Here is a 12,853-nt window from a genome sequence, read left to right on the forward strand (position 1 = left end):
TTACTGAAGTTCAGTCATTTGTGACAAAATTGCACAAACAAACTAAAGGAATTTAATGAAAACAATAACTAGAATTATTGGTATATCTGTCTTCAAAAAAATGCACGTTTCCAAATTCTTCCTTCAACATAATCAATCCAAAGTTGTGGAGTTTCTTGAGAAATGGGGCATTTGGTATTCACTGAAGTTCTGTCCTCCACACTACACTTGACTCAAATATTTCAAAGTTGGATTGATGCAGTTGTATTTTAAAACAACCATGACACAGTTGTCATGATGTCTGCGGAAGAAACTGGAGACTAAATTTTAATCTATGTAAATCATCATTTTCCAACACCTTCTGTACCTTTACAGAGTGTTTGAATAATCTGCTAAAAAATCAATGTCTCAATGTTCTTTTACAGTATTCAACTTTTGTTCTGCACCCAATCTATCACAATTAAGCTTCTGGCTGCTTACTCATTAAACCCAGAGGAAATGGAAAGGAAAAAGGGACAGCGGGGAGGGCAGCATATGAGGATTTGCTAAGGAATTTTCTTACATTGTCCTCCCTTAGTGGAAGTAGCTGGAAGCAGTCTCAGGTTTGATGGTCTGACGTACTTGCTGAATTAGAAATTAAAATAATCTTCCTGTGTGCATCCCTGGTGTGATTCACAGAGCCCCATTTCCTCCAGCTGGAGGAACGCTGTCATTACTGAGATGACTGAGCTTCTGCTGGAATGAGTGGGCAATGGATAATTGCAGCTCAAGGCTGGCTGTTCTCACTGCCACCCTGCCATGGCAGGGAGAAGTCACCCCTGCTCCACTTCAGTGCCCTGGAACTTCACAGAGAGGAGAGGTGGGAAAGGGCAGCAGGAAAACAAACAGAACTTCTGTCCAGCAGGAAATGGGAAATGCAGAGTGGTTCTGGCCATTCGATGCTCCATAGGTGGGCATCACTTTTGTTCATTGCTCCTGCTACCCACAGATTTTACCACATCACTTCACAGATTGATAGTCCAGATGCTCAAACTATGTGATCTAATTATGCAGAACATTATGTTTTGAAATGAGCAATTTATATTGGAAAGTGCAGACTGAAAATCCTTTGATTTCACCACTCTTCTAAACACAAGGCTGTCATTTATTGTGTATATGGCATTCCTTTTTATGAAAAAGCATTCTTGTAGTTAATTTTTTTTTGGTGTTTTTGTTTAGATCTCCCTAGGGCAACAACCAAATTAATATGTTCCTCATGGGAAAACACATGTTGGTAATAACACTGTAGACAAATTAGGTAGATAACCTGGAATCACAGTCAAAAGTAATCAGATCAGTGCTGACTTCTAATACAGAAAACGGGAAGTTTTGCCTTCTGTAATATTTCTAAATTAAGTTTCCTTGTATGACCTAAAGAAAGCATTGTAGAAGACTTTATGCAGAGCACCTGTACTACTGAAAAGAGATTTTCTTTGCTAAATAAAGAACAAACTTTTAGATTTAATTCCAAATTCCACCATTTGCAGCGTAAAGTCTCAGAAGGAGATTTTTCTGAGCTACAAAACGGGTATAGCACTAAAAGAGCACAGAACTAGGAATGCATAAATGGTACATCTTCACCTCCACCTGTTCCTTTTAACACAGTCCCAAATGTGTCTCCCTGTTAACCACAGGAACTTTCACCTTGAGCCACAGATGGGTGAGGCACGGAACAGTAAACCCTGTTCTTCCCTAAATGTCCTGCATTCTGTTATAGCCTATTACACAGCCTACAACCCCTGAGACACTCCAGATAAATCCTCCTCTATTTTGTACTCAGTCTCTGGACATCCAGGACAGTTCTGCTTTTCCTCCCTTCTATGTTTGCAGCTTGATTCTCCTTTCTTTACAACAGTGTAAATCAAGGGCTACACCAATGAAATCAGCACATTTGTGCTGATGTGAGATAGGCATTAGAGATATATCAGATCCATTGTTCAGGTTATGCAAGGAAAAAAAATCAATTATGGTCAGACATCAGATGAGTGCAAAACACCTCCTTCAGCATTAGATATTACTACAAAAAATTCAAATTTTGCTGATTATTCCTCATTTTCATGTTTGTCTGAGCTACCTATGTAATATACTTCATTTCCTGTCCCTCTAAAGAGATTGGAAAGGATTTGTTCACATGAATGCATGAGCCAAGACAGACACAGAGGAGTGACAGTACAAAACATGAATTAACTCAGTGTCTGATTTTATACTTAAGTGCCATTTAATATGATCTATTTACAGGGAGAAAATAGTTTCTTTAGTATGAGTGGGTGCTACAGAGATTATGATGATCTGAATATGTATATTTATAGAGAGGAGACAATTTATTCTATTCTTTCAAGTCCAAAATAACATGATGAAAGAAAAAGATAAGTCTCAAATTTCAAGAGAAGCAATTCTCTAAATGATGAAAAATTTTCTGGCCTCTACTGGAAGCTCTTCATAACCACCAAGAAACTCTGAGAAATAGGGGAGACTCAAATCACATGTTACAACTCACCACGCCATCCCACCACCATACTGACATTATACTACTTCTAAAATCAGCAAAAAGTGACCCATGATCAATTATATTATGTGTGAAATAAAGAAAATGCATTCTAGAACATCTTTATAACATGGCTGTCTTGGTATATGACACCTTCCAGAGCACCTCTAAATAAGCATTTGGGAAAAGCAATCTGAGTAAATGGTTTTAAAGACAGGTTATTTATTTATTACACAAGACACAACTTCTCACATTATTGCCTCAAGTAAAATGAATGCTGATAATGCTCCCGCCTCTGAAACTGAACACATTTATATTAAAAATGTAGAAAGTACAGTATACACTGAGGTGCAATCTATTGACTGTGTCAGTAATAGCAGCTTTTTCATTTTTCCCCTTGTAATAGAAGTCATTGCTTGCATTCAGAATGTATTGTCAAGCTTTATTAATCTCAGCACAGAGGCCATCCTGGGCCTTGAGAGCTATTGGTTTTTTTAAAGAGATGGTATTCTTTTTCTATGGCCTACTCGAGATCTATTTCAGATCTGTCATAAAAAAAACCCCTCAAATTACAGGACAACTTAAACAACACCTAATGATCACTGTTGTGTTTAAAGTCTTCCTTGAAAAGTTTGAAAATTAATTATAATATTTTCAATTTTAAATAAGGAGTTTCTTTGCAGGTTGGCAATCAACATTGTAAGATGCTTCTTTGTCTCATTACGCTCAAAAGAAATTTGATTATTAGACACTGAAGGTGATAATCTGAGCAGGGCTGAATGCATGATCTCGAGGAAGGGCTGAGGAATGCTGAGCTCCTCTGAGAACTCCCTGAACCACTCTGAGCTCCTAGACAGAGCAGTCACTTTGGTGTCTTAATTCCAGAGCTGAAATCCTGACCCTAGCGAGGTCATTGGTATTATTCTATCCTCAGGGTTATTTGGTTGGGTCTTTATTTCTAAATCTGTGAGTGCACGGAGGAAATACTTATATCACAAGCAATCCTGAGATGATTTGGACTGCTCCAATCTGAAGCTGAAATGCCAGGTAAGCCTGTAGGATTGAGGAAGGGGGCATTTTTAATAAGGTTTAATATCTGCACTGTATTTCACTTTTTCTCTAAAGGGGAAGAAAGCACTGGTATTTTTATATTCATTTATATTCAGACTTGTTACAAACATAATTCCTCTCCCTATTTTGCAGCCTTAAATTGTGTAATATCCTTACAGTGGATATCTGTATTTCTTGCCCAACAGCCACAGAGGGACCAGAGACAAAGGATCTCACAGCCTTTTCAAACACTGCTGCTCTTCTGACACGCCCCTGACCTACCCACATCCTCATTTCTGCATCTGTTCCAAAAATTACTTTGTCATGTGATTTGCATGAAAGACCTTACACAACTCTTATGGCCCTGAACAAGGGCCAAATTTCAAATTATATTACTAAAATACAGGATTTTCTACTGCGTGTGATGGTTGAATTCAAACCCATTAATAGTAATATAGAGTGGTAAAGACCCTGAAATATGAAAACACCAGTTTAATTGTTTTATCGATAGTCTGAATCACTTCTCTTTGGCAAGACTGTAAGCTTCCATCTCCTGCTGTCTCTGGAGAAATGGTATAAGTATTTCCTAGCTTTTAGTAAGACAACGAAAAAATTCATGTCAGGGCTTGCAGTTTTCTGGCTTTACATGCAGGTGGCATAGGCAGGGTTATCAACTTGTTCTTGCTACTTGAATATAAAATAAAATCACTCCACTCAACCACATACCTGCTGCTGAAACCCAGTTCCTGTAAAAGCCTAATGGTTTGCGTGTACCAAGTTAATAGCAGCACCAAGCAAGATTTCACCCAGCATATTTCAGTTATTAGGTCATCTTGGAAAGTAAAGAGAAAAAGGAACTCTAATAACAAAGTGCAGAAATTTAAATCTTGCAAGGGATGAGCACAAAACAAAATTAAAAATCAGATTTAACAGATGAAATAAAAGTCAGCTCGAACACCCCATGGTTTAAATAGAAATTTGATAAGCCAACAAGCACTTATACAAAAACTGTTGGAATTATTTTTAGGTTTGATTTTAAAGTTTTCTTTTAAAAAGTTGAAGGCAGCTTCAAAACCTTAATACAATGAACTCAGATTCAAAGCAACATGACAGAAAGCTAATGTTGTGTCTTGGTGTAAAGCTGGGTAATTGGAAGTGCTCTTCACCACAGAAAATAACTTTACGTCATTACACTAGAAGACAATTACTTATTACTAAGTTGGCACATTCCCATTTAATAAATTTATCTGCTATTACTTTGGGAGTGAATGTTACTGACATTCAATCAACACACTTTCCAGGAATGGGCTGCAACTTCCTTGCACCATTCCTTACATATAGGTGGCACTAAAGGTATACAAGTTATTGCAACCTGTTTATTATATTCCAGTTTTTAACCAATTTTATTTAAGGTACACACGATGCAAAGCTCAAATATTGCCACAGTTTATTGTATTTGATTTTGCAAACATGACAGATTATAGAATTCCAGAAATCAGTTCTCCTTAAAGCTGCAATTCTCAAGAAGTATATTAGAGTTTGGTATAGTGTTTTCTTCTTGAAAATAAAAGATACCATCTTCTAAACCTTTGGTCTATGAAAATCAGAGTGCTTTTGTTCTATATGAATTACAAAATCATACCTTAAATAAATGTGTCAAGTAGCTTCTGGGAATAATTTATACTTTTTTCAAAATGGACTCACAAAAAAGAAGCTTTGCTGCAGTTACAGAGTAAGGGCACTCTGTTTAATACAGGGAATTGCTGTTGAAGTCAGCAAGAAATTTTTATGCCCAAAAACCTTAGAACTGAAAAAATTTTGGGTAATTTGACAATTCAAGTAATCAAAGCACTACCATATTCTCAGTTCCTTCCGGACTGAGTACATGTTGACAATATCCTGTTTTACTGCATTATGAGACGCTGAGAAAAATTAAGATTCTAGGAAGAACTTGTAGTATTAAATACCACTAACAGCCTTTAGCACTGTACATTGATGGAATGACATTTTGTTGTCTTAACTTCGTCCACAGCAACTCTTTTTATATTTTAAAATTTTTCTTAATTGATAATTTTTTACCCTTTAATTTTCAGTCTCACTGCTAGTCAATAGGGCATCTATTGCTTAAATCTACTCTGAAAGTATCTTTTATTGAAACAATACACTCATTTGTTCATAAAATATAGAATATATAACTAGGAGTATCTATATATATATAAGAATATATGTCTTTCAACTGAAAAGAACTTCCTCAAGAAATAGGTGGCAAAGACAAGTGAACAGATAATGATTGAATTTAATTTGCCTCTTGAGCTTTGCAACAGGTTTAATCAAGTGAAAGAGGACTCTTCAAAAGCACTGAACACTACAGGGCTGTAAATGTATTCCATGGGCTAAAGGTAGAGCTGATGATGAAGGCATTGTCTTCTTCTGGATGCTGTACAGATTAAACTGCAGCTATTCACTGGGAAAAGCAGTGAGACTCCACCATCTGTGAATCCTGCTGGGAATAAAAGTAATTTGCAAAGAGAACAGGGTGAGAAACTGCTATCAGACAGTGCTGTGGAGAGCAAGAGTACCACACAAACCATTTCCTGTACACAAAGCAAAAGAGAAGGGAATTAAAAACTCCTGATCATTTTCCAAATTATTGGAACATTTGCTGAGGGTGGTGGGGAAGGTGAGAGATATCCTTACAATCACACATGAATTAACTGATCCAAAAGGAACAAAACAAGGGGTAGCAGTAGTTAAAACAATAAAAAAAAAAAACAAAAAAACAAATTTGAGTTTAAGAAGCAACTTAGTCTGCTACATTTATCATATGATCAAGTATTCTGGTCATAATTGCTGTTCTCCTTAGGTAGCAAGAACTGCTATCACAGAATTTTTTGACAGTCAAGCAGTCCCAGCCCGGTGTGGAGGGTTGTGCCCAGCAGATCTCCAAACCCAATCTATTGCTGGCAACCTCTGTCCTGGCACTACATTGCTGTGGTTGTGTTGTGGTGGCAGAAATAAAAGGGAAATAAGAAAGTAGAAATAGTAACCACCCAATACAGGGAACAAACTATCCATCCTGTGATATTTATTAAATGCACACTACATATTTTTTCATATAGCTAAATCTTTAGTAAGGCCTATGAGTTCAATACTTCCTTTCTTAAAAAAAAACCAAAAAAACATCCCAAGATCTAGGATTGCAGTTCTTCCTGCTTTTCCTCCAGCAAGGTAAAAGATGCTAATGTAAAAAGGCAGAACAAATGGGCTCTTTATTTTTGCAGGACAAAGAGCATTTGAACTCCATCAGTGGCTCTTTGACTGCCTTCAAAGCTTGTCTATGACTAAATTAAAGCCTCTGCTCGCTGCTGATTTGTAGTACACTGTAGGCTTTCCATGGCACTAGCAGCTAGATGCACGTAATAACTATCTTACAATAACACAGCTAATGAAAAAAATCAGAATTAAGATTTAGGAAGGGCTATGTCCTCACTCGATGCAAAGTAGAGTAGCTCCCCTAAGATCAATTTTTATTATGCCACTTTACAGTGGCTCAGAATCTGCCCCCTAATTCAATGAGCTAGCTCAGAGAGAAAAGTCTTAACCTTATCCTGTATAACCAGGGTAGCACATTTTGAGGTCACTAATAACATGAAATAGTTTAACTGGAATTAAAGTGATTTTGTGAAGTTAGAAAAGCACAATTTAGCAGATGAACCAGCAAAATTGGCCCCAAAGTAGGAAACCACTGATCCTCATCTCACTTAATTTAAAAGGCACTCCTGTGAAATGTGAGGTTATCTGGGTACAAAAAAACCTCAACCACAACAACAAGGAGGAGAGCAGAAGAACACACAGAAACCATTTACAGGGTCATGTGCCTGATGCATTGGCATTTCTACACTATAACATTACAGTAACTGGGTAACACCTAAAAATTTACATATGGCAGGGTTAAGGGGTTAACTTGTGCCATTAAAGTAAAAATGCACATTTATTTCCCCTTTCCTCACCGCAAGGCTGCCACTGCACTCCTGAGTGAAAAGAGTTGTACATGTTGGAAACCTTGCTGCAGGAAGAGAAAAAACAACCTCTTTTAAATGTGAGAATGGGGTAAACAGCGCTGGCTTACCCTCTATTTTTCCTGCATAAAGTGACAGGAATAGTTTGGCATTGTTGAACTAAAGCAAATAAATTTGGAGTTTACGCTTAAATTACATTTAGTCTACTCATACCAGCACCACTGCAGTTTTCAACCAGGTTACACTACAGCTAATAAGTTTTGAAAATGCTTTAAAGTCACTCATTGATTTTCATTACAGAAATCCAAATACCAACTCATGAGAAACTCCCTAATGATAACTAGAACAATAACCTTAAATTGCTGTAGTGTTTTCTTTTAGGCAGTGCAGTTTACCTTGTCTTCAGTGTTTAGAAAATGAGAAAATATTTCAAGGAGATGAGCCTCAATGGAGATAATATTTCTATAGTAATATCAAGTCCTCTTATGATGAGACTATCCATGAAAGAATTCACTCACAAATGCGAGGCTGCTCCCAACAATTTGAAGTTTCAAGATGGTGAAGAGAGAAAGCAGAGAATGAACTTTCTTTTGCATCCATTGGAAATAAAGCTAAATTGCTTGAATTAGAACAATAAAAATCATAAAAGCACCATACAGGAGTGTGCAAGGTTATTACCATAGGCACTTGTTAAAATCATGAACACAGGACCAAAGCAGCAAAGATTCACTGGAGGATGCAAGTCAGGAATGGAAATCCTTTACATGCACTTTATAGGGAGAAAGAAAAATATTCCCATTTATCATCTTTTTTATTTTATTTTAAGACCCATTTTTCATCTATTTTATTCATTCATTACATTATCATTCAAATGATGAATTCTAAAGCAACTGATTATTTCATTCCTATCATTTAGAACTGTGCAGTTTGAAAGAGACATTAGGACAGCAGTTAGCTGGGAGAGAGAACATATGATTGATAAATAAAAGAGAAAACATACATGCTTAGCGTGTGTTACAAATTTGAAATAAGTTGCTTTGGCACAGCCATGAGACAAATCCTTCCTGGAGGAAGCAGAAGGGATTAGTAATTACATCAAAATATTAATGTCCTAGTTGACTTCAGTGCCCAGCAGGCAGATGCTTTTCCAAAAGTTGTGAGAACTCATGTGCTACCATATAAAATACATGAACTGAGCAATAAGGGGTAGGAGGAACTGGATTGCTTCTTTTTTCCACCTCCCACTCCATTACATTGCATACAGTGGAGAATCTGTATAGGTCTCATGGCTCAATTAGTGCATGAAATTAGCAGAAACACCTGCAGGATAAGGTCCTTCTGCATTTACCATGCCCCTGGATACCGGGCTAGTTATTTAATTAAAAGGAAAGTTGGTACCTTCAGCTGCCCACATCCATGGTGTGGCTAGCAAATAAAGTTTATTTTAATTTGACCCTTTTCAGAAATTGAGACATTTACTTATTAAAGCATAAACCTTAATTTAAAACACAGATCTCATTAGTCCAGTGGGATTGGGATTTCACCTGAAGAGCACGGTTTGGATGTTGATCATTTTCTCAGGCTCTGCACTCGTGTGCCTGCAGCTGGAACCTGTTGCAGAGCTCTGCACATTGGGGTCTGCACCCACTGCAGAGAGGGGACAAAGTGGAAGGGGCATTTCTGCAGGCAGCCTGCCCCAGAGCTTGGTAAGGCACAGACCAGGTACTGCTTCAACCACATCCCTACAGCACAGCAGACACAAATCCTCCCAAACCCTTCTGCCCTGCTCCTCATCTGCCCCCTTCACTCAACAGCACTTTCAAAATGTTCCAAGTTTTGTGTCTTGCTGCTCATAAAGCACAATAAAAGAAAGAGCACCTATTACCCAGCAAACACAGCAGAATCCCGTTTGTTCCAGCAAAGTATCTTTCCATTTGCTTTTTAAAGGGATTGTTTCTGTTCCTAATGATAGCAGGCTAATAATCCTGAAGGTTTATTTTTCAGGTAAAGCACTAGAAGTGTAACCAAAATGTCTTTATTAAAGCCTTTATGTTGGGATAATAAAAAAAAAAAAAGTTTCTGTTTTGGAAAGACCAATACACCCACAGCCTTAAGCAGTCTGCAAGTCTGAATACTAATAAACAAATAAACAGGATGGGTTTTTACCTCCATTCACTTCAATATAAGCAAATCCATGAAGAGACATCAAACAGAAGTTTCTTTGGCTCCTATAAAATCTGTACGCAAAATATTTCAAATTAAGAGGCTCTACCTCAGCTCAAGTCAGCTCACATCACCTATGAATGGAAGTAAATAAAATGTATATTTTGATCAAGATGCCAGTCTTTGCTCTGATCATTCACATTTCCTGCTGTCTAAATTGATTAACAGTCTATTTAGAGGGAAATTTGCTGCCTAAAATATGCAACTGACAGCTTAGAATTTTCTGAAGGCTGCTGGTTGCCAGTTCTAGGACTTCTTACTGTTACAGGTCATTGCACCAACATGTTGGTACATTCTTCATGACATTTTGCTGCACAGCACTAAAAAAGCAGCTGTACGTATGTGAGCAGGCATATAATCTTGTGTTTGTGAGAGTTCAGAAAAAGTTTTATCTTCTTCAGCTCTGTCAGTCACAGAAGAGAGCACAGTTTATACCTGAGTGCCCCGAGCATTGCAAATTACTTCCCCTCTCCCATTTTCTCAGCAGCTTGTGTGAAATATTGAAGCTTGGCCGTAACCACGGCTCTGTGTGTGATTGCTGCAGGCTCCCCAGTGCTGTGTATTGAGGGTGCATGGGAACAATGGAAACCCTCTCTAAAAATGCATCATCTGTCAGGATGGGAACTTATCTCTGCAGACTCCCTGGCTCTTCGCCTTGAACGCTCCGCCAGCGATTTTGTGAAATATTTTCTCTGAAACCACCGAGGTTGCGATTTCTCAGTGATGTTATTCAAATCCAGGAGAGAACGTGCCAAAACCAAACTCTCCAAGGATGCAAACCCTGGTAGTTCAAGGTCAAGCCACACTGAAGAGCATTGCCAGGTCTGGGAGCAAGGTTCACACCACCCTGCAGGATTCAGCTGAAGGTTTTCCATGAAATAAGGAGGAATTATGTGGTGTTTCTTTGTCTTACAGCACGCACACACACTCATAAAATCTGTGGACAACTGAAAATTAAAGGAATGTATTTCACTTGACTTGCAGCTTCAGTTTGTCACTGAAATCCTATGCAGTAAGTCTTAGTTTCAATAGCCCTCCAATGATTAATCACTTTTCTATAGTTTCATGTAGTCTCTCATTAGTATATTCTGACTTACTTTCTCTACCTTGTTTAGAAGCACCAGACTGATTAGCTCAATAGCTGGTGCTGTGCAGCCAGATTTTCACCAAAGAATTTGAAGTCTTGGTTATAATCATCGAGGGAATAAAACAGAAACAACAGAGACACATTAAAAAATTATTAAAGAAACCTTTTCATAGAGTTAAGTGCTGACCTCTCACTAGTAGGGTTATTATTTACAATTCTTATAAGTCACTTTCAATAAGATTTTAGAGGTAGGTTACAGTGCTATTCATCTTCACCAGGAAGGAATAGAAATGGGTGAGGGAATTCTCTTTTAGATATGATTAATTTAGTTTAAAACTGAACAGTCACGTAAGATCTCTGGCATTGCTGGGGTGTTAGTTTGGACAGATGACAGGATGATGGATAAGGTTTTGATTCAGCAGCACACAACAGTTTTTTTAAGCTTGTTGCAAATAAAACCAATCAAAGATGACTCATGGTGGGAAAAGAGAAAGCAAACAGGACATATAGCTGCAACAACCCTCACAGAAAGCAGGATGGCTTCAAAGAACGGCTTCCTGAAAAGAGAAATAGGAAGAAAAAGAAGGAATCAGCTGCCTTGACAACTGCCAAGTCGTCCAGGCTAAGAACAAAGAATTCATCCTGAGGTTTGCCTAGGAAATGAGCATGTTTTCATTAACATAAAGGAAATACAAAATGGACATTTCCTTCAGAGTTCCAGAAGACAAGTCCTGGACAACTTTTGGATATAACTGGCCATGAGCTGAAGATGAAAAGAAGAGGGAGGTGGAGAAGCTGTGAGAAATAACCTTGCACACATCCCTGGAGCCCAGCAGACTCCACTTGGTCTGTCTTTTCCTGGTGTTCGCGTGCCTTCCCCAATCAGCAAGACTGTCAGAAGTAAGTACACAACTCTGAGAAAAGCACCCTCTAACTTAACTATTTTTGCTGTGGATTCAGCAAGAAAATAAGTGCCAAATGATTGCCTTATAATAGCTTCAAGGCAAAGAATGCAATTTCTCAGATGTCATTGCGGGGTTTTGCAAATATTGCTATTTACAGACTGGGCTGCACTTGAAACTCTAAGAAAAGTCACAATTTGGGTCTAGGATCCTTGAAATGATATTTTCAAAATGTCCTTCTCACCTCTCATCATGCTATTCTCAGAGACAGCATTAACTGCATGCACCTAATATGGCATGTGGAACCTTGTCTGTTAGCAAAGTAGTAACCATGTAAAAAATATTCTAGCCTGGTTTGATAAATTAGAAAACAAAGTAAACTAGACAGGTAATTAAAAGTAATAAACCAGGTTTAATTGGTTGAGTAACCATGTAGAAATTCAGTGTTAGCAGCAAAGGTATAAAATACAGCAACTTGGGTTTTGATGTCATAAGTATCCCTGATGCTGTGGAGCCACAGTAATTTCAGATACCATGGGGAAGCTACTGCTTCATTACTATGAATACAGAAATCATTATCACACCTCATTCTATACACTTCAATAAAATACACAGTGCAGATAACTGACATCCCAGACATATCAGGAAGGTGATTAAATAGCAGGTACTCAAGAAATATTGCCAATGGGGCCCAAAAGGCATTTTTATTTTCCTGCTGGGCAAGTTAATAAGTGGCCTGATGACCCCATCTCACAGCAATACACCATTAAATCTCAATAGGAGTGATGACAAGCTGCCATAAATAAAAACATGCATCTGCAATAGCCCCCACTAAACAGGGGTTAGGTGAGGCACTTGGCTAGTGTGAGTACTTGCAGCTGAGAGCTTTATCCTTCAACGCCACAACAACGCTCCAGGACACTTGCACGGGCACAGACAGCCAGCACTGTCCAGAAGAAGTGGATGTTCTCAAAGCTCAGTGATCTCCTGAAGGCCACAGCTAGAGATAGTGAAGGTAAAGCTGTCAAATTACATTAAATGTAACACCATTCCCTTTTGACTCTCTCAG

The 12,853-nt window shown here is 38.1% G+C and overlaps 1 protein-coding gene and 1 long non-coding RNA gene across 16 annotated transcripts in view; one reads left to right on the forward strand and one right to left on the reverse strand.

Moving 5' to 3' along the window:
* Window positions 1–12,853, reverse strand: part of NLGN1 (neuroligin 1) — a 424,671-nt gene that overhangs the window by 75,641 nt on the left and 336,177 nt on the right. The gene's annotated exons all lie outside the window — the stretch shown is intronic.
* Window positions 229–12,853, forward strand: part of LOC121470435 (uncharacterized) — a 105,659-nt gene continuing 93,034 nt past the window's right edge. Inside the window, exon 1 of the long non-coding RNA XR_005981373.2 lies at window positions 229–11,782. This is a non-coding gene — a long non-coding RNA (uncharacterized lncRNA). The remainder of the gene's footprint in view (window positions 11,783–12,853) is intronic.

The sequence above is a fragment of the Taeniopygia guttata genome, chromosome 9 (genome assembly GCF_048771995.1).
Source record: "Taeniopygia guttata chromosome 9, bTaeGut7.mat, whole genome shotgun sequence".
In the NCBI taxonomy this organism is placed as follows: domain Eukaryota; kingdom Metazoa; phylum Chordata; class Aves; order Passeriformes; family Estrildidae; genus Taeniopygia; species Taeniopygia guttata.